At 42.6% G+C, this 23,380-nt stretch overlaps 2 long non-coding RNA genes across 2 annotated transcripts in view; one reads left to right on the forward strand and one right to left on the reverse strand.

The window, feature by feature from the left end:
- LOC142049855 (uncharacterized) overlaps positions 1 to 23,380 on the reverse strand; it is a 704,768-nt gene that overhangs the window by 572,081 nt on the left and 109,307 nt on the right. The gene's annotated exons all lie outside the window — the stretch shown is intronic.
- Positions 644 to 3,677, forward strand: LOC142049409 (uncharacterized). The gene is made up of 3 exons (XR_012657709.1): positions 644 to 885; positions 1,485 to 1,561; positions 2,982 to 3,677. It is a non-coding gene; the product is annotated as an uncharacterized LOC142049409 (long non-coding RNA).

Below are 23,380 nucleotides of genomic sequence, written 5' to 3' on the forward strand. Positions count from 1 at the left end.
AACAGCTATGGTGGCGGCCTTGGAACAGAGAGGAATGGTGAACAGAGGAGGATTTAGAGGATGAGGAAGGGGAAGGCAGGCCCTTTGGAAATAGAGGGGGACTGGGAAAGAATCAGTGTGCATATTGTCAGGAGAAAGGACATTGGAAAAATGAATGCCCAAAGCTCAAGGAGACCCCACAGACCTTGATAGCTGAAACAGAGTTCGATTGACAGGGACCTAGGGCATCTACCCTAGCGGATCCACTGGTTAAAATAAAGCTAGGGAGACAAGAGAAAAAGGTAGAAATCGAGTAGTACAAGATTTAAGAGGAATAAATAAAATTGTTAAAGATTTACACCCTGTGGTAGCTAATCCTTATACCTTACTTACTAAATTATGGGATAATCAAGCATGGTTTACAGTATTAGATTTAAAAAAACGCATTCTTCTGTTTGCCTTTAGCCAAAGAAAGTAAAAATTTATTTGCATTTGAATCGGAAAGCCCTACCACTGGCAGGAAAACCCAGCTTACCTGGACAGTGTTACCCCAAGGTTTTAAAAACAGTCCAACAATCTTTGGAAATCTATTAGGATGAGAACTTCAAACGTGGGCTCCTCCCTCCAGGGAAGGAGTCCTTTTACAGTATGTGGACGACTTATTAATAGCAACTGAAACAAAACCTGACTGTATACAATGGACTATCAGTTTGTTGAACTTTTGGGGACTAAATGGGTATCGAGCCTCTCAACAGAAAGCTCAGATGGTGTGGCAACAAGTAACCTACCTTGGATATGAATTATCTGGAGGACAACGGGAATTAGGAACAGAACGAAAAGAAGCCATCTGCAGAACCCCCCTCCCTCAGACGGTAAAAGAACTCAGGACCTTTTTGGGAATGACAGGTTGGTGCTGGTTATGGATTTATAATTATGGAATAATAGTAAAACCTTTGTATGAACTTTTGAAAAACAACCCCACTCAATTGGTCTGGTCCAAAGAAGCTCAAAATGCATTCAAGACACTTAAAAGGACCTAATGAAGGCCCCGGCCCTGGGCCTACCTGATGTGACTAAACCTTCTGGCTGTTTTCCCATGAAAGACAAGGTATAGCTCTGGGAGTCCTAGCTCAGCGGCTAGGACCCTACAGAAGAGCTGTGGCCTGTTTTTCTAAACAGCTTGACAAAGTAAGCAAGGGGTGGCCAGGGTGCCTGTGAGCTGTGGCGGCTGTGGTCCTGAATATTCAGGAGGCCTGGAAATTCACCTCAGGCCAAAAGATCGCAGTACTGGTTTCACACACAGCATCACCTGTGTTGGAACAGAAAGGGAATCACTGGCTTTCCCCATCCCGATTTCTACAGTACCAGGCCATTTCAATTGAACCAGACAATACTAATAATGAAGTAACTAATGTTACGAACACAGCTTCTTTCCTCAGTGGGGTGACATCTGAGTCATTTACACACGATTGCTTAGAGACCATAGAGACTGTATATTCTAGCAGATCATATTTGAAAGAACCACCTCTGGAAGATGCACAAGATTCCTGGTTCACAGACGGAAGCAGCTTTGTCCAACAAGGTACTCAAAAGGCCGGATACACGGTGACAACAGCGAACAAAATAATCAAATCTCAATCACTACCTGCTGGAACATCAGCTCAAAAGGCTGAAATTATTGCCCTAATGAGGGCCCTGGAGCTGGCAAAAGGGAAAAAGATAAATATATGGGCAGATTCCAAAAACGCCTTTGGAGTTGTCCATGCTCATGGAGCAATTTGGAAAGAATGAGGACTGCTAACTGCACAAGAAAGGCAGATTAAGCATGCAGAGGAAATACTTCGCCTATTAAAGGCAATTCAACTGCCAACCAAAGTCACCATCATGCACTGTCAAGGACACCCAAAGGGTAACACTGAACAGGAAAAAGGTAATAGATTGGCTGACTATGAGGCTAAGCAGGCAGCGGAGAGAATGCAAGAGATTTTAGCCTTAATTCCAGATAATAAAAGTAAGAGCCTAGGTGAGCAAGAAAATATTGAATATTCTATGGCCGACAAATAATTAATAGAAGAAATGGGAGGGTGGGTTCCCTCCAGAGGATGGACCCATTCGAGTGACATCCAAATTATAATTCCTGCCAAACAGAAATGGGGAATTGTTAAAGAGGAACATAATAACAGAACACATTGGGGGGCAGACTCCCTGTATAACTTTTTTAATCAGAAATTAATAGGAGAAATGTATATACTACAATCCAGCAGGTAACTCAGCAGTGTGAAATATGTTTGAAAAATAATCCTAATACAGGTAACTGGGTACAATTAGGGAATATTGGGAAAGGAAATATACCAGGGGACAATTGGCAAATTGATTTCTTGGAACTTCCAAGAAAAGGGGGGTATAGATACCTATTGGTACTCACAGACACCTTTTCCGGATGGCCAGAAGCATTTTCTTGTAGAACAAATAAAGCGAGGGAGGTTACTAAGGTACTATTAAATGAAATAATACCCCGATTTGGGGTACCTATGGTAATTTCATCAGACAAGGGCACACATTTTTGTGCAGAATAGTGCAGCAAGTCAGCAAGCTACTGGGAATCAATTGGCAATTACATACACCTTACGGACCACAAGCCAATGGACAAGTAGAAAAAATGAATCCCATGATAAAACAAGAAATAGCAAAGATATGCCAGGAAGCAAGCCTCTATTGGTACCAAGCGCTACCTATTGCACTACTCCGAATACACATAAAACCTAGGGCTAAAGAAAATTTGAGCCCTTTTGAGATACTATATGGAAGACCATATCAGGCTAAGTACCAAGGGGAGGAGCTGAACCAGTTGGGAGATCATTACTTACAAAATTATGTTATATCCTTAGGAAAACAATTGGAAAAGATTAATAAAAGTGTTTTGGGAACCAGGGCCAAAGGGTTAGATCATCCGATCCACCCATTTAGCCCTGGAGATTGGGTTTATGTTAAGAATTTTTCAGGTAATCTGCTGGGAGAGAAGTGGAATGGACCTTACCAGGTGTTGCTGACCACCTTCACTGCAATCAAGATTCAAGACTATAAAGAATTTGCAGGCGGAGGTGTCATCCCTTAGTAAAGTTGTGTTGCAAAATCAAATGGCATTAGATTTATTGACTGCCAAAGAAGGGGACGTATGCATGATCATTAGTACCAGCTGCTGTGCATATATCCATAAAGATAAGCAGATAGAAGCAGATCTGAATGCACTTTGGGAAAAAACACAACTATTCCATGATGTATCTCTAGATGACACTTCTTTAGGGTTTCAAGATTTGTGGGATAAATTGACTTCTTGGCTTCCTCATCTAAGATGGTTAAAACAATTATTCATTGGCTCGGTTACGCTAATGGTTTTAGGAATGTTTGTTTGTGTGTCTCAGATGTTTTCTCTGGTGTTGTCGAAATTCAGCTGAGACATACGGTGATTGGAAAAGAAATAAGATTAGACACCAAGTGGAAACAGAGAAATATTTTACTCGGGCCCTTGAAAAGGATGAATTATTATTAAGTTTGCAAACAAAAAAAACATTTCTATAATAGTCTCCATTTGAGACTTAGTAAATTCTTATATTGAGAACTGTAGCAGGTAAGCTACAAGTCCTCAAAAGAAAAGGAGGGATAGATAAAGTTAGAACTGTTGTGACTAAAACTTGTTGCTTTGGGGAGTCAGAAAGGCTTCAAGACAAGAAGCGCCCAAACAAAAATTTATGACGACAACATTTGACCTTAGAAAAGCAGATATACAGAACCATAAAGATAAGGAGCTGCAGAGCAAACACTAAACCAGAACAGACTATCCCTCAAGGACAGTATATACGTGAGCTCAGAACTGAGTTTGTGCAAAAGCAAAAGTTAACTAGTGGGCACAGTGAGGAAGAATATATCCTTCATCCAGAGACCCCTGACGACCGCCCGGAGACACCAACAGGCATGTGCAGAGGACATTTGCACATGATAATGAGTTCTTGGAACATTAATGAATATGCATATATTTTGTTGGAGAACTAATGAATATGTATGTAAAGCTTGTATAAGTTATGCAACTAATCCTGTGCAGGCACGCGCATTAGGAGGAGTGATCCCCTGTGCATCCAGTGCTGCAATAAAGAATACCTGCTTAATAGTCGTTCAGACTATTGAGTCCTGATTTCAGCTTTTCACGGCATCAACACCCAAAAAGGCCCTTCAGATGCATACTGCAAATAAAACCCGGAAGAGATCATACATCCAGTCTTTCCACTTATTGAAAACCATTATTTTTACCCCGCATTGCTACAAGCAAAACAGAAAAGCATCACTTTTCTATCCATGAGAATACTTAAAACCAAGGCGAAGAGGTACTTCGATATATAAAAGCATGTAACCACACAATCTTTCCCTCCCCACTCCAAAGATCACTAAAAAGCATCCCTCCTTCTTTTTTTTCTTTTATGAAAATTCTCATAATTTATCCCTGAATCTACTAAATTGTTATAAATACAGTTGTATTTGAAAAGTGCCTCCCTGATTTGAAAAACAAGTATTCATAGTCCATAACAAGCAACCACTCTTAAAACTACAATTCTCTCTTCACATCTAAGCTCCAAATATTTGAGGCAAACCTTTTGGTTAAAAAAATATTTTAGTCTATGAAATAGATATCTATGGATCTTTTGTGTGTTGAGAGTTCAAAATCAAAAAAGCTCCTTTCATGGTTTGGCTGTACACTTATCCTTACTTCAATAGCTCGTACATTTAATCAGCTCATCACATGAGGATATTTCAATGCTCATTTTTTATTATATGTATTGAAAAGTAGAAACATGTCTGTATTATCACCATAGAAACATAAGAGGCTAGAAGAAATCTCTTTGAAGTTCAGTACATGCCCCTTATTATTTTCCTTTGGGCCTCTTGGAAACAAAACTGTGAAGCAGCTGTGATTTAAAACTCACCCAAAAGTATAAAAATAGTTTAAAACTGTCTTTTTAATCAATCCCCTGATTGGATCCTTACAGAACTGGGCTTTACTCCTGTGAGAGAGACCTATTTCTCTTTATTCCCTCTTTTGTCCTTGCTCTTTGTTGTTTTTGTCTTTCACTCTCTGCTAGGGCTAACAATGGTTTGACTGTGAAGATGATATTCTGATCTTCTTCGTGGTCAAATCCACTCATATTAAATTTCAAGCTGTAAAATTCCTTGGCTATTGTGCTATTAATACTGAAGAAAAAAAACCTATAAATGTTGCAAAGAAGGGAGAAGTATTAAGGAGGGAACAGTCCAAAGCCAGTTGTTTGGCTGGGCTCCTTTGGTCTTTTGGTTTGGTTGCTTTAGGTTTTTTTAATTAAAAACTTTATTTTTGAAAATGTGTAAAAATTTTGCATTAAAATTGTACATTACTTGCCAGCAATTTTTAACAAAATTCTTTGTAAAGAATACACATAAAGTACAAAATAAAAGCTCCATAAGTCTATTATAATAGAAAAAAAAGGTTAAAATGAGAAATTATAATCTTGGCTTTCTTCTGTGTAAACATGTTAAACTTTTGTTTTATAAAGTACATAAGACAAGTGTACTAAAATGAAAAAGTATTGCTTTGCTGTTGTCCGTCAAGCCTTTTTTTCCCCTGTACATTACTGTTTTCAAGCTCCTAGACCTGAGAATCGCTGAACTTTAACAGTTTAGAGACATGGGGGGTTTTTTGGTTTTGAGGTTTGTTTGGGTTTTTTAAGGAGTAATGCATAATTTGCCAACAGCATGACTGTCTGCCCATGCAGCATCTAGACTTGGCTTTGCAGAAATATAAGTCCCGGGCGGCTTGCCGGCCACGGAGGACAGTCCCCAAACCACACCGTGCAAAGCCCCCAGCTCCACTGCTCATGACCTCTGTCGGGTATCCAAGAGGCAAAGAAAGGAGATAGCCCAGATCCTACCTTCTGATGTGCAGAAAGCGGACTCCACAATCTGTAAGACTGTAAAGTACGTATGTTTATTCAGCACTGGGCGGCACGGGGGGTAGTCCCACCAAAGTCATGCGTGCCCGTGTGAGTTTGTCTTGGATTTATACAGTAAAGCATTACATATACATAAGATTTTCCAATACGCCTATACATATGCATGACCTTTCCCCGCTTCGTACTGAAATTAGCAAAAAAAAGTTATTTCCGTAAATCTTTCCCAACTGAGCTTGCACAGTGCCTCCTTGTGGTGGTCGTCGGGGGTCGTAAAGATGAAGGCTGCTGGCTCCTCTTCATCACCGCTAGTAACCTTTTGGTTTTGCGCAGACTCAGTTATCCCTTGACACTTGTCCAAACTGCAAAGTCAGTTTTAGCTGGTTCTTGAGACAATTTTCTATCCTTATCAGGAATTTGTCCTTTGCTGGTGGATTCCAGGCCTCCTTGCTAATTATTTTACACAGCGGCTAGTAAGCATTCCGCAACAATTAACTTTCAGCTGGATAAGCATTCAGCAATAGAACAGTTAACTTTTGGTTTTGCATCCTAAAAGCCCCTTCCCCCTTTCAGTCCCCCCTTTTCTACAGAGTTAGTAAATTCTTTTACTACACCCCATTCTAATACAGTGTTTCTTTATCTAATGCTCTTATTCTAATATTCTAATACAATGTTTCTTTATCTAACATTCTCAAAGTATTTGCCAGATTCCAGTCTTCATCACAGTTGGTTCTTTTTCCATTCACTGTAGGAATCTCCTGTACTCCGGAAACACCATAAGGCACCTCGTACTGCTATGCAAAGGACTATGGATAAGACTATAATGATTATTATAGTAACAAATAACTGCTTTAGCCATGTTAAATTTGGGAACCAAGAAGTTAGTTTTTCCCATAGCTCGAAAAACCCCCAGGACGTGTCATCTTGAGTTACTCTATGTAGGATTTTTGATTGTTCTCTGATCCCCTGTAAGTCAGCAGCAATTCACCCACTTCGGTCTACATACATGCAACAGCTGGCATTGACTACTGTGCATACCCCTCCCTGTGAGGCTAATAATAAGTCTAGGGCCATACAATTTTGTGATACTATTTTCAATAAACCAGTAGCTTCTTCTTGGAGTGCCCTGATGGCATCTACAGTTTTATTCTCGAATATCTCTATTACAGCCAAGATGTTTACTATGGCCTTCGCCAACTCGCTAACCCCCAAGGATGGAATTAGCCACCGCACAAAGCTATGGTAGCCTGTCGGACTTTCTGTTAAGGGGTTATTTGTTTTTTGGTTTCTGATTAAAGTGGCTCTCCGTCCTCTTCTCAAGGGATTCTGTGTTGTTTTATCAATAATAGTGATGTTGGGAATCAGGGCGCCTAAAGTACATGCTTCCCGCCACCCCAGAGGCAAAGTCTTCCAAGCTGCTGTACCACACAACCAATACCACCCTGTCCCTAGAGGAACTGGGAGGCCAGTATAATTAAGTGACTGGAATGCTGGGTCAATATTTGTCATGTTCAATGAGATGGATTCATTGCAATTTGACTATTCTCCAACAAACATGCCATTTCCTGAGCTTACCAGGCAGCGGTCTCCTGAGGTATTGGCTGTTATTGTTTTCATTCCCAACCCCAGCCCCACTTGGTTTGGGGATCTTTCCTGAGAGTAGTATTTTGCCAGAAAGTGTAATCTGTCCAAGAGATATTTAGTGGCAATGGGACACCTATAAGGGCACTCCATGACCAGAGTGCCTTGGCATTTGAGTATAAACCCAACAATCGGTCTTGTTTATAATTTGAGTAATATTCTGTGTCAATTGTACATACGAATTTTCTTGCCAGGTAGCTACACTAATTGCCTGTAGATCTATCAGGATTACGCAAATCTTAATCCGCATTCTACCTCTGCAGTTTGAGCTTCAAGGGTCCCTGGACTTCAGAAGTCCAAACCTTTTTGTGGTGCTTTCTTCACCCTAGTGTGATGTATCCAGGCACTCTGCTCTTTGATCTTGATTGCTGTAAAGGAGGTGAGGAGTACCTGGAACGGTCCTTCCCACTGTGGTTCCAGAGTTTTTTCTGCAAGAAACTTTATGTACACATAATCTCCAGGCTAGATATTATGTACAGGTCCATCTAAACCCCTACCTCGTGCCCCAACTACATGCTTTCTGATTTTATTGAGCTGTTTGCCCAATACCACCATATAGGAAGTTATGATTTCGTCCCCAGCTTGTATGGATATTCCTCCCTGTATCCCATAGGGTCTTCCATACAAGATTTCAAAGGGGCTCAGTCCTTCCTTTGCCCCTGATCTCGTTCGCATGTGCAAAAGGGCTAAAGGGAGAGACTGAGGCCAGGTCAAATTTGCCTCTTGTCCCAATTCCACAATTTGCTGTTTAAGTGGTTCATTTTTTCCACTTGGCCACTCGATTGAGGGCGATATGGGGTATGAAGCTGCCAATCTATACCCAAATGGTGGCTAATTTGTTGTACCACTTTTGAGGTAAAATGTGGTCCTCTGTAGCTGGAACCCCAAAGCGTGGTATTATCTCTTGTACTAATATTTTAGTTACCTCCCAAGCCTTGGCTGTTCTAGTTGGGAACACTTCTGGCCAACCTGAAAAGGTATCAGTTAATACCAGTAAATATCGATACCTCCCTTTTCTTGGGAGTTCTGTAAAATTAATTTGCCATTGTTGTCCAGGCCCATTGCCTTTCCCAATTTGGCCCATTTCTGGCCTGCGGTTATTCTTAGGATTAGTCTGGAGGCAAAGATCGCACTGCTGAGTCACCTGTCTTACTGTACTGTATAAATTTATGGCCACAATTTCTCTAATTAAATATTTATACAGAGCTTCTGTCCCCCAATGCCTTTTTCTATGTTGCTCTCTTACTAAATGCCATATTAAACAGGAGGGAATGATTAATTTTCCCTGTGGGGTGTGGGCCCACCCTTCTTTGTTATATGACCCTTCCAAATCTGTGATAAACTTCTGGTCCTCCTTGGTATATTTTGGCTTACTTTCTAGAGAAATTCATCCATCAGGGACCAGAGCTCCTTCCATTGTTGCCTCTGTTTTGGCTATTTGTTTTGCCTCTCTAGCCGCCAGCTCATTTCCTTTTTCCAATTCTGAGCTCACTTTCTGGTGTGCCTTAATGTGCATGATTGCCACTTTCTCAGGAAGTTGGACAGCCTCCAACAGCCTCAAGATTTCTTCTGCATGCTTGATATTTTTCCTTTGAGAGTTTAATAGTCCCCTTTCCTTCCAGATTGCTCCATGCGCATGCACAACCCCGAAGGCATATTTCGAGTCTGTATATATGTTCACAACTTTGCCTTGGGCCAATTCCACGGCATGAGTCAGAGCGATTTTTTCTGCCTTCTGTGCAGAGGTATTCATGGGCAAAGGCTCTGCCTCTATTACTTCTTGGCTGGTGGTAATGGCATACCCCTCATGTCTCTTATCACTCAGGACATATCTGCTTCCATCTGTGAACCAGTTTTCCCCATTTTCCATAGGGCTGTCTCTCAAATCTGGACGGCTTGCAAATAATTTTTAGCTGGCTTCATGGAGAGGGAGGCAAAAGAAAGCATCTTTCAAGTCTAAAACAGTGAACCAAGTTCGTTCAGGTGTTAATACGGTCAACAGGGTGTATGGATTCGCTACTACAGGGTACAAGTCTTCGGTTATCTTATTTACAGCCCGTAGATCCTGGACCACACGGTATGACCCGTCAGGCTTACGAACAGGTAAGATAGGAGTGTTAAAGTCAGACTCACACTCTTTCAATAATCCTCATTGCAAAAATTTTTCAATCACTGGCTGAATTCCCTCTCTATCTTCCTTCTTTAGGGGGTATTGCTTAATTCTTACTGGTTGCTGACCTTCTTTGAGTCTGACTTCAACAGGTGGTGCATTCTTTGCCCTCCTGGGTATATCAGTGGCCCATACCCCGGGATATACCTGGTTTAGAATCTCTTCACTGATTTTTTCTTCTGTGAGAGGACTAATTAAGGATAGACTCAGGATTTGGATGTACTGTGGGTCTTTCACTTCCAGAGTAATTTCTCCTTTTTCAAATGCAATTTTCACACCCAATTGTTCTAACAAATCTCTTCCCAAAAGTGATTTTGGGGAACTGGACATATACAAAAATTGGTGAATGCCCCATTGTTTACCTAATTTATACTCCAGTGGCTTACAAAAATATGCCTTTTCACTTTGGCCAGTTGCCCCTTTTACCAAGATATATTAATTCTCTAGGGGCATCAAGGCTTGATTTAAGACTGAATATGTTGCCCCTGTAGCAACTAAAAATTCTACTTCTTGTTGCTTTTTCCCTAGCTTCATTATAACCAGTGGATCCACTAGGGTAGATTCCCCAGGTCCCCATCAATCTTCTTTCACATGAGCTACCATTCTTCCCATCTGGTGGCTTCATCCCTTTTCTTTATTTCTTGGCCATTCCTTTTTCCAATGACCAAATCTCTTACACAAAGCACATTGATCCTTCCCCAATCGGGTCTGTTCTCGTCTAGGCCTTTCCTCCCCTTCTCTAATAACTGCCCTTGTCTATACATTTCCTCTCTATTACTAAATTCTCTCCATGCTTCGTCCAGTAACACTTCCAGATTTCTACTTTCTGTGGTGTGCAGCTTCTGGAGTTTGCGCCTGATATCCCCCGTGGACTGACCCAAGAACAGGGAGACTAGTTGTTGTACTCCTACCTCTGACCCAGGATCCAGCGGTGTGCTGCGGCACATTACATCCCTCAAGCGATCCAGGAATTCAGATGGGGATTCGGAAGGACCCTGTTTAACTGCATTGTTCCCCCATCTGGCCCTACTGCCTCCCAAAGAGGAGCTTGTAATGCTGTAGAGGCAGTCCCAGAAGCAGTTTTCTTCCTTGTGCAGGAAGATATAGGACTGTCCGGGGGAGTGGGATTTCCATCCGAGTCCACATCCCCTTCCTGTGGTCGAGGGGGAGGCTTAAATGAATCAGTTAGATCTTGTTCTGGTGCCTGATGAATTTTATCTACTTTAGTGCACCTTTGTCCAATGCTACATGCCGAACAACACCGCCTTAGTTTACCTTTAAGTCCCTTGTTATTTTCTTGCTCGAGTGCGAGTACCATAGGGTCCTGTGGCGGCACCATCCCACAGTCCCTTTGCCACTCTGGATGATTTCGGAAGGTGAAAAACATGTCTGCATATGACACTTCATCCCACTTCCCTTCTCTCCTTAGAAACAACATTAGCTGTAAGAGAGTGTTATAATCTATAGATCCATTTAACGACTACTTAGCTTCACCTTCTAGTTTATACAACGGCCACCATTGATTACAATATTTGATAAGGGTCTTTTTACTTTCTGTTCCCCTAGTCCCAACTATGTCTTTCCAATGAGCCAATACACACCCCAGGGGGCTCTTCTTTAAAATGCCGCCCTGGGTGTTACCCATTCTTCTGACTTTCTCTTCCTCTCTTTATACTACTTCCTGCTTATCCTAATTCTTTGTTTCAATTTCCACACGGATCTCTTTCTATAGTTCTCTATAGCTTTCTCCCAGCTTCCCTCCCACAGATCCCAAACACCTGGGATCAAGTAAAACTTTTTGGTTCTGCCCACCAGTGTGGGGATTTGAGGTCACTTGTGTTCTGCGAGAGTTAATTATGTCTTATTTGAGTAAAAGCCTTGATTTCCCTTCTCATCCAACCCTTTCCCTCGTTTGAATGTTTCTAAAGTTCAAACCCAAGCTACCGGGGGTCTCTTTTGTTCTGCCACTCTGATGATTAGCCAGTCTCCCGATACTTAGGAGAATGGCCAAGCACCACGGCAGCTCAATTTACATAACAAAGATTTACAAATTTATAAACATTCCAGGTGCTTTGTCCATCTCTGGCCGTGCTCCTCGCGGAGTTACAGAACCGCAAATCGGGACTCCCACTCACTTCACAGCAATGCTGTGTCTCAGACACACATATACACAAGTTTTCAACATACAATACTCAGGCAAACAAAACAGAAAAGATACACAATTATCGGTCCAGCTTCAGACACATATATACACAAGTTTGCAAACAAAACAGTATCGTTCCAGCTAGTATCTCTCTAGCAGCTGCAAATACGAAATAACCCAAGCGCAATTGCTTCTTATATACCAGTCATTAGCAGGTCCGTCCTGGCTCCCGACACCGGGATGCAGCGGTGGCCTCGGATTCACTCGATCTACCCCCAAGATCGCTAGCGGCCGCGATTCGGTCAGCGAATCCCCTTGTTACCTTACAGGGTACCTTCCCCTACGAGGACTCTGCTGCACGCCAGACGTCTCTGCGCAATTTACCAGCTGCCCCGGCCACGCGTACGACTTACAGGCCCTTCCTATAAAACATACCGTTTTCTTCCGCGGCTTCAGGAGGTTGCTGTCTGCTCCCGCGGTGAGCGGCCGGCAGCGGAGGCTCCTCCAAGAAGAGTTCTCGGGGCGCGCCTAGGGGCGTCCGCTCCGCAGCCGATCCCGCAGCCGAGCAGAGACTCCTGGCTGGCTCGCCAAACTGACGTGCGGAAAGCGGACTCCACAATCTGTAAGACTGTAAAGTACGTATGTTTATTCAGCGCTGGGCAGCACGGGGGGTAGTCCCACTGTCACCGAAATCGGGAATAAACCTCGTAACACCAATGTAGTGTTAAAAGGCAGGCATTCTTTATTGCAGGGCTGGATGCACGGGGGATTGCTCCTCCAAGCGTGCATACCTTACACACTCTTCTCATGTGAGTTATAGATCAAAAATATACATATTCAATAGTATTCTCTTTGGTGATTGGTACGAACTTGCTCGCTTCACAGGTAAATTACTGCACAGGCTCAGTTGTCCTTTCCCGTTGTTTTCTTTTGAGTGGGTGGTATTACTTGGGTAGGTGGTCCGTGAGTCGGTGGTTGCGATCTCCCCCTGCCGGAATTACCTTTTACCTACTTGGCTCTTAATCTTGGCAGTCCTGGCCAGTTTTCTCAGTCCACTACGCAAAACCACATTTTGTCATCTTTTTCTGACAGAAGCACATTGTCTATTGTTTCATTCACATTAATGATTACCGAGGGACTAAAATACAGATCAACAGATACACTGATTCGTACACTCCATGTTCCCATAATATAACAACAACCCTGGTTGATTCATTTCATCACTTTGGTTACATTTCCCCCCTTTGGAAGTTTTGAAATAATCATCTTTTCAATACTTCCATCTTAGATCAATAATATTCCACTATATCAGTTTAGTGTTTGGTTCATCTTTTCAAATTTCCTACTTGATTGTGGTCTCCAAGGCATATGCAGGTCTCATTTTATACCCAAAAAGCAATGCATTGGTGAGGGGCTGCAGCTGAAAAGCTGAAGAAGGCTGAAGGAAAATCTGGGACTTTCTGCCATACCTACTGCTGAAAAAAGTTTGTTACCCTTGGAGATGACCCTACCACCCCTCCTCCCCATTGTCAAACTTTGTTTTTTTCCTTCTTGACCATGTTGGGGTTTTTTTTTCCTCCCTTTGTTCTATAATTCTTACAGGGCAGATATATTTGCTGTGACTGGTGAAAGTCACTTCCTTTAAGGCCCTTTTGGGTCTTTACTTTCTGTAAAATTTTATTAAATGTTCTCAGGACCCTTCTGCGCTTCTCATTTAACAGAACGAGAGTTTATACCAGGTTAGACCAAGGACCCATCTATCAGCATAAGCTGTCTTCAACAGCAGCCAATATTAGATGTTTAGGGAAGAATATAAGAACAGGACAAGTGAGTAAAATTGTTTCCCAGCTGCCAGAAATCTAGGTTTCAGGATTTTTTAAAGCCTGTAATATCTGACTGTAATAGCCTTTGATGGATTTTCTTCTGTGAATTTGTCCAGTCACTTTTTGAAATCATGTACATTTACAACACTGAACATGTTCTATGCCAAAATGTTCCCCTACTTTAATCATACATGGTGTGAAGCATCTCCTTTTGTTTGCTTTAAGCCAGTCGCCTGCTTGTTTAATCTGATGGTCTCTCATTTTTGTAGTAGAAGAGGCAATGAACAACTGTTGTTAAACACCCTCTCTCTGCTGTTCATGATTTTGTAGATTTTATCACACCCTGCTTGGTCAGCTCTTTTTCAGGCTGAAGGGTTCTGCTTCAGAATCACTGGATTAGCACAGAAGTAATTCTGTACTGCTGACGATCCTTGCCATCCTTCTCTCTGATTTTTCTTGTTCAGCTCAGGCTGTAACTGTTCCCAGGTATCTGTGATTGGAAAAAGAGCCACATCTAAATAATCCTCCAGAACAGCACAAGATACCTAAATTTGCTTTTCCAGTTTTTATTTCAACTATTATTTCTGCTCTTTTAAGATAGTGTCTATTCACGATACTAGCAGAGGGATATTTGATTTTCAGAATGAAGCACTGGCCCTTGTAGCTGATACAGCAGGGTCCTCATCACATGAATAAATTATGTTTGTTTAGGCTACATTTGATTTCATGTCTCTGTTAGCTATTGAAAATGTTTCTAACATTCTCCACAGCCCTCAATTCTTCATTGTAGACAAGCTCTGGCAAATTAGGAGGGAGATCCCATAATTAATGTCCCAGATATTTTTAATTTTAATTTAATTCTGTAGTGATGCAAGTAAGCCCTGAAGAAGTATGAACCCATTCATAAATGCAGTGAATGCAGGTATGCTCTTTGTTCACTTATAAATCTTTGGGGATAAACTATATTGAGATCAAAGATAGAGGAGATTGATTTTCAATCTAAAACTAAGGGGGTGGTGGGTTCCTGCCAGGGCTTGAGCAGAATTAACTGCTAGCTACTGCAGGAAGAGGAAGGCCCTCACCCCTGTCCAGCCTCCCCACCTCTGGCCACCTGCGCTCATCACTTACCTCCCACTGAGCACCAAGCTGGACCAGGAGGCCTAGAAAGCCAAAGGCAAATTCCAGAATGAATTGCACCCTTGCAGCTGCCAAGACATTAGTCAAAGATGGCATGTCAAGAACTACACATCTGAAAGTGGGGCAAATTTAGTCCTGGTTCATCCTGGGCTATAAATGTGCCATCCTTGGGTAGGACTATGCTGGTTTTGGGTCACATCTTAACAACTTTTCTGACATAACTCTTCTTAGCAGAGGTCAAAGCATTTATATGATCATGACTTAAGTGATCAAGTTTTCTTGAATTCCGAGTATAAGATGTCTACAGGAATAATCTGTTTGCTTGATCCTCTGTCATCTGTGCATAAATATAAGGTAACATCTTTTTCACATACACCCAGTGAGGAATACAGTGACTTCTGACTTTTATCTATTCTCTAGCAAGATCTTAATTGTTGCTCTCTACCACAAGAGACTAACATGAAAGCTTTTCTAGGCAAGCCTTTACCAGTCTGATTAACATCAAATCCCAAGTATTTGGTAAAGAAGGCAGAGGATTCTTCATGCAGCACTTCTTAGTGCTTTCTAGTTGGCCTCTGTGGGGTGTTATAGAGACATCCCATAGTTCATGAAAGGCTTGTGATGTGGCTTGAAGCCCAGGTATTTTGGGTTGCTGAGTTTAAGAGTTACAGGCATGGTGAGAAAAGGACGCTGTTTGTTTGCTGAGGAGCTCTATCTCTTCCTAGACACTGAAGTCTATTACTCCATACAACTCACCAGTACATGGTACAACACTGTAATATACAAGATGAAAACAGCACTGTAAAAGTTCGATCTTCCTGGACTCCCATTCAATGCTTATATATTTAGTATCTCTTCAAAAGTTAAGAATTCTTTAGTGAGTCTTATGTCTAGACTTTCAGAGATGGTTACTTTTCCATTCATATATCTCAAAACACTTTTGCTCCTGTACCCCGTAATGCTGCTATTTTCCTTCATTAGATTACTAACATATATGCATATTTTTCCAAATAACTTAGCATTTTCCCCCTAATGTCCTGGAGCATCTACATTAGGAATTATAACATTATTATTCCCTGTGGTGCCCTGTTGATGTGCCATATACTTCTGCTTTCTTGACTGTTGAATACAGCAGTCTTTTGAACAAACGTTTCCTAAAGAGACTCTGAATATCAGGAAGATTACCTTCACTGCCTGAAAATACATTGAAAATGTGCTCTTTGTGGTCACTGGCAAACAGGGCAAATATTACTTCACTTTAGCCTGATCACTTTTGTTTATGACCTGTGATTTGTTTCCTGAATACGATACTAACTTAACACCTCTTCTTAACGTACCCTGTTATTACTTATGCAGCACTGGCCACATCTTTCAGGAGAGCTTTTCCACTGGCACTTTGACAACAACTTTTGTTATTCTTCTGCCTTTAAACTTTCACATAATTTAGGAGACAATTTTAATGAGTAACCATTTTAATGGTCTTTTTCCATTCCTATGCTGCTTCTGTGCAGCTAATGAACTTTGCTTTAGCAATGTATATTCTTTGATGATTCAGAGATCCTAAGTTTCACCCTTTTTCAGAACTGAAAGGATGATCGCTAAGCTCACACTCTGTTTCAGTACTACAGGCTTTGGATCTATTTCATTTCTCAACAGAAGTTCTTCAGCTACAAGTAAATCCAGTTTTAGGTTTATGTTGCCCATGATGCAATTACACAAAAAGGACTAAAGAAAACAAGTCAATAGTATTGTAGCATTCTAAAATACTTTTTCTTTGATGTAAAGTTTGGTTTTTTTAAGATCTGCTGTTTGTTCCAGGAAATGTAACCTGTCCTGCTTTCAGCTGGGATAGAGTTAAATGTCTTCATAGTAGCTAGTATGGGGCTATGTTTTGGATTTGTGCTGGAAACAGTGGTGATAATGCAGAGATGTTTTAGTTGTTGCTAAGTAGCGCTTACACTGGTCAAGGGCTTTTTCAGCTCCCCATGCTCTGCCGGGTGCACAAGGAGCTGGGAGGGGGCACAGCCAGGACAGCTGACCCCAACTGACCAAAGGGCTATTCCATACCATATGATGTCATGCTCAGTATATAAAGCTGGGGGAAGAAGAAGGAAGGGGGGGATGTTCGGAGTGATGGCGTTTGTCTTCCCAAGTAACCGTTACGCGTGATGGAGCCCTGCTTTCCTGGAGATGGCTGAACACCTGCCTGCCCATGGGAAGTGGTGAATGAATTCCTTGTTTTGCTTTGCTTCCGTGCGCAGCTTTTTCTTTCCCTATTAAACTGTCTTTATCTCATCCCACGAGTTGCCTCACTTTTACTCTTCTGATTCTCTTCCCCATCCCACCAGGGGGGGAGTGAGCGAGCAGCTGTGGTGCTTGGTTGCTGACTGGGGCTAAACCATGACATAACCAAATCTTAGAGAATCCCTTAAACTGTAGTTCTTGAACTGCTTCAGTTGATTCCTGATACAACTCAGTGATGTGATTTTCAGCATAATTTGTCTTCAAAATCTCACATGAGGGAATATGAGATCATATCTCCAGCCCAGTTAATCCCAGGCTGACAGCTGGGACCACACTTTCTACAACTTCTGTCTTAGAATAATCTTTCTGTGATTCATTTTCACTTCAGTATTTCAGCCTATTATAACATTTTGCACATTTGTAATCAATTGGCCTTGTAATTCTGAAATCTTTCTTTTATGTTGATGGCAGACTGTGATAAATCTGAAGTATTGATTGCTTTTACTTTCAATAGCCCACAGTGACTCACTTTTTTTTTCATCTTGACTCTATTCCTTCTTGCTACAGGTACGCTGCCAATTTCATCTTGCAATAAATTTATAAGCTTTCTTTTTAGTTCAGAATGATCTCTGTCCTCCCCAAATTCCTCCCCAGATTCCCCCCCCCCAGTCTGGTTTGTTCTTTTCCTTCTGAATTAGATACCAGGTTTACTTGTTCAGATACAGTAATACAGGCTTTTTCTCATTCTTCTCTGAGCAAACCGATTCACTCTTCCAATTTTACAGATAGGCTGGACCAAATTTCTGCAGCCCACCCCCATCCTCTATAACTGTTTGATCATCCTCTAATTTTCAGCTGTGATGCTAGTCTGCTGGGAGGCATGGGCTGCTCTTCAGCAGAACCTTTTGAATCATCACCTCGCTGAAACCTTTTATCACCACCAGATGGAGTTATTTCAGGTTTATTATTCATTCTCACTAATTACAAAAGTCTCAATTTTAACAACAAACAAAATCTTCTGTACAAATTAACTCCAGTGTAGTGAAGAGATATCATGAGAGCAAATAAAATTTAAACACACATGAAAAGCACAGCCTTGGCTCTGGAAATTACTAACATGGGAGCCTTAACATTAATGAATACAGAAGGATAAATTAAGTATTAATGTAGTCTTACAGAAACAAGAACAGAGGGAATAGTTTATTGAGGATATTCCAGAGAAGAACCAATTTAAAAGGCATTAAAATACAGCATGAGATGGCAAGGTCAGTAATATTTCTGCTGATGCCAAGAGATCCATTCCATTTGGTTGCAGTAATGATGGGGGCAGGACTGTGGAGCAACATGCCTTCTCCTCTCGCGTTGCTCAGTGAGCACATGCGGCACTGATGGGAGCACCAGGCTGTCTCCCCCACAAATCTGCTTCTGCACCCTGTTATGCAATGCAGGTCCAAACCCTGCAAAGACTGCTTGGCTTTCTGCATGGCAAAAGTGGTCATTGGAGCCAGACACACAAGTTCCAATAATCATGAGATTAGTCCCACCAAACTCCTTAGAGTGGGCAAAACAAAGTACCTCAGTGATGCAAAATATCACTACAGGAGAAAAGGTCTGAGAAAACCAAAGAGAGCACAAAGAGTGTGTTCAACAGCGAGTGGAAAGCAGTTCCATGGGGGTGCCTGATAACATAAAAGAAGATGCAAAGTTAAAGCAAAAAACAAACAAACAAACAAAAAAACCAAAACTGAGGTGGAAGAAGAGCAAAAGGAAACATGAACTTCCATATGGGCTACAGTTATACATGGCCTTGCAAAAAAAAAAAAAAAAGCCTCAGTGTTTTGGCTTTGACAACAATGGCCTTGTAGAGTTACACCTGAAAAGCTATGTTACAGAGCCCGTGTGATACAGTATTGCCCAAGATAGATCACAGGGAGAAAGAAGGAGACACACATGGTGGGGGGGGCAGAGCTGAAAGAAGAAAAATCATAGATATGGGAATGAGGTTTGAGTTACATAAACAAGAAAGAAAATACAAAGTTTAAATATTTTCTAGGGAAAAAAAAACCTCCAGAAGGGGGACGGATCTGTTGGTGGCAAAAAAACACTGCCAGATGAGGCTGCAAGCAATGGAAAGAAACAAAGGTGGGGGAAGCAGGGAGGGAGTGGAGATGGGCCACACACCGATCCAGATTGCAAAAAGGACTGAGCCTGCCCTGGGGGGGCATGGGCTTTACCTTGCTGTCCTGGTTCTGGCTGGGATAGAGTTAATTTCCTTCCTAGTAGCTGGTATAGTGCTGTGTTTTGGATTTAGGATGAGAATACTGTTGATAACACAGTGATGTTTTAGTTGTTGCTAAGTAGTGCTTACACTAGTCAAGGACATTTTCAGCTTCCCATACTCTGCCAGGTGCACAAGAAGCTGGGAGGGGCACAGCCAGGACAGCTGACCCAAACTGGCCAAAGGGATATTTTGGCTTAGGTCACTTTCTAGGGAAGGGGGCATTGACAAAGTTATTGGAAAAGGGACACAAGCCCTCAGCCTCTGGAGACAACTCTTGTCAGGTGTGAAGGAAAGGTATCCCTTCAAGGAAGATGATGTATGTCACCCAGGCAAGTGGAACACCATCGAGAGGGGTATCCAGTACCTGAGGGAATTAGCCATGTTAGAGGTGATTTATGATGACCTGAACAATGAGCAGTTATCCAAAGACCCAGATGAAGTGAGGTTCACACAACCCATGTGGTGAAAGTTTGTACGGAGTGCACCATTGTCGCATGCAAACTCATTGGCATTAATGACCTGGAAAGACGGTGGATGAAGTGGCTAGCCAACTCCATGAACACAAAGTCTCTCTTCCTCCCTCATCTCGGGTATGGAGAAACTGTCCCAGGTGGTCCAGCAACTCAATGAAGATATGTCCTACTCCCCACCCGTACAGACCAGTACCTCAAGGCATCAGGATTAAGTGTCAATTTGCTCAAGAGAGAGGATACACACCACAGGCCACCCTATGGTTTTACCAGCATGACCATGGAGAAGGCATGAGGCAGTGGCACGGAAGCCGTTACTGTACTTTGGGTACCACCTCATGGAGACAATTAGCAATTATACCTCCTCCTCTGAGAAGTTTTTTATGGAGGAAATACAGAATGGCACATTAGCTACCATCTTCCATAACGCCTCCTCCATTGCAACAACTTTTCAGTATCTTGAACATCCTTGGGTAGTTAAGATATATTTTCTGGTATTGCTTTGGCAGATTGTTTTGGTTTTGTCTAAGGTTAATAAGCAATTTCAGAATATCATCCAGAGATCTGCCCCAAGGCTCAATAGCTATGCGTGGCAGGGTATGTGGGATAGTATGGGCAAATGCCTAAAATGGTGAGCACCCCCAGTGTTGTGGGGCTTCACCCCTGAACAAGTGCAGAATCCTGAAAAATTAGTAGAATATTTGGAGGAAGTATGTTGTCACCCTGGCAATTCCAGAGAGATACAAATCACTGCAATGTGCTGGGGCCTGGCCCATGCCTATCGAGCCCTATTTAACACTGTTCAGTACCCCCAAGAGGACAAGAAGGCCTCTAGATCTAAAAAGACAAAGACATGGAAAGCGACAAGCACTGCGGCCACTCAAACCCCCAAGACAAGTCTTGCAGATGAATCAGAGGACCAACCCGTGCCAGTATTAGTTGCCCCTATACATAAGACGAAATCTTGGAAGAGAAAGTAAACTCATTTAGAGACGTTGGAAAAGCAGGGCCATCACGAGGAGAGGAGGAGGAAGAGGAAGAACTCATACAAGAAACGGAAACTACCTGATCCCTATCCTTGAATGAGTTGTGAGATATGCAAAAGGATTTTGGCCATCGTTCAGGTGAGCACATTGTCACCTGGCTGCTCTGATGCTGAGAATAACAGGGCCAGTAGCCTGGAATTAGAGGGGAAGAAAGCCAAACAACTTGGATCCCTTTCTAGGGAAGGGGACATTCATGAAGCAATTGGAAAAGGGAAACAAGCCCTCAGCCTCTGGAGGCGACTCCTGTCAGGTGTGAGAGAAAGGTACCTGTGGGAAACTATAGGCTTGAATCCACATGTGGGTCCCATGATAAGTTGTTTGAGATAGAAAGCGGGCTGGAGGATTATAGGTACGCGATGGAACTAGCTTGACTACAGACCCGGTGTCAGACCCGCTGATGGAAAATTACAGAGATCAGACCCGATGATGGGAAATTACAGAGAATCTGCAAGTCACCAGGAGGAGGAAGAAAGGCGAGAGATATCTCGGCCTTGAGAGCAAAGAAGAAAGGCAGGGATATCTCTCGGCCTTGAGAGCAAATGATAAACAAGAACAAGGAGTTTAGGCACGAAGTACAGAAATAGACTGTTCGTTAAGGAGGTGTCACAATCCGTATGAAGTAATTGTTGAAGCTTGTTTACAAGAGCATATAAAAGCGCTGTGACTTAAAAATAAAGCTGAAGCTTGCTCTATCACTCACGTTGAGTTGGCTGCTTGCTTTCCTCGCTCGCCGCAACTGGCGCCCGAACAGGGACCTGAAAAGGACTATTTCTGATACGGCAGCGAGAGACGGAGACGCACTGGCAGACGGCGGCCAGGGGGCAAAAGAGGAGTCGATTTATGCATCATTTCTGATACGTTCCAACCCTCCGGCCTGGATCCAACCTCGGAATTCAAGAGGGGATCCGCTTTCCACAGTTGAAGCTAACCCGGGAGCGAGAGCCGTACAAACGACGCTGATTTATCCTCACATCGGGCGATGGAGGTCGAGGTAGCTTTTGAATTATTAAAGTGCTTTTTAGAAAAGTGGGGAGTAAGTCAGTTAAAAGACTTGTCAGGGCTAGTTACAGTGGGCAAAGTGAAAGGGTTCTTTAAAGAACCGGAGTCGATTTTTGAAGTAGAGGAGTGGAGAGCTTATGGTGATTGTTTGTGGGACTTGGTGATAGATGACGATAAGACAGCGAAAAAGCTAATGAAACCTTGGTGGGAAGTGATTAACTGTATGAAAAAATATAAAACTGAAAAAAGATTAGCAACAGCCGCCTCTGATCGGCTAGACAGCTGTGACCCCAATGCTGGAAAGATTGGAATTGGCTTAGGCAATCCTTCGCCTCCCTTCTCGGGGATCCCAGTTACCGTACCTCGAAGGCCCCTTATTCCTCCTCCTCCCCCTCCTCCTCCTCCTGGTAGATCTGTAGAAACTAGCGGAGAAGGAATAAGCTTGGGAAAGGGAGGTGAAGATATTGAAAATTTATGTGATGTAGTTTCTCCAGTGGAGGAAAATAAGCCGAGCACCCCGTCTAGTCACCGTTCTGTGCCTAGTGTGCACAGCCGAGTTGACTGGCGGAAAATCGGGTTAGAGGCATTACAAAATGGGGACCTAGAGACCGCCGACTTGTTGGCTCAGGCTTTCCCTGTCATCTATCAACCGGACCCTGCTAACAATCAAAATTTATTCGCACACCATACTCCTCTTGATTGGAAAATCTTGAACCAGCTGAGAAGTACGGTCAGCGAATCGGGTGTACACAGTGAGCCAACCAGACAGATGCTAAATTACATTTGGGGAAGCGGGCTGCTTTGTCCCGAGGATATTAAAAACATTATGAAGTTCATACTGACACAGTCGCAGCAGCTTTTATGGCAGGCTCACTGGCACGCCCTATGCGATAGATCGGCAAACACCCAGCGCCAGCAAAACGATCCACTAGCAGGAGTAATAGTAGAACAACTTATGGGAATAGGACCCTTCTCGTCTCTAGACATGCAAATGCAGACAGGCCCTGATGTATTAAGAGAATCAATGAGGCTAGCAAGGGACACCTTACAGCGCGTCAAAACAGCACCAATCACCCCTTCTTACATGTCGATTAAGCAAGGGAGGGAAGAGCTTTTTGCCACGTTTGTGGATCGAGTTACAGAAGCGTTAGATCGTACCGACTTACCTGAGTTTATGAAGGGCCCATTGCTGCGTCAATGTGTTATGGAAAACTCCAACCAAGCTACTAAAAGTATTTTAATTACACTTCCCCTAGACGCAGGCATTGAGGTGATGCTTGAACGCATGAGTCGAGTACCTACCGGTCCTCAAGCTATGTTAGTTGAGGCATTGAGGGAAGTTGGGCAGGGAATGGTACAGGTTCAACAACAAGTTTGTGCCGCTCTCGCCCCATTGGGTCCAGCTAAAAACCCTAACAGAGGGCCAGCTACTTTTAGATGCTTCCGCTGCGGAAAAGCAGAACACATGAAGAGAC

Source organism: Phalacrocorax aristotelis, chromosome W (genome assembly GCF_949628215.1).
Source record: "Phalacrocorax aristotelis chromosome W, bGulAri2.1, whole genome shotgun sequence".
Lineage (NCBI taxonomy): Eukaryota > Metazoa > Chordata > Aves > Suliformes > Phalacrocoracidae > Phalacrocorax > Phalacrocorax aristotelis.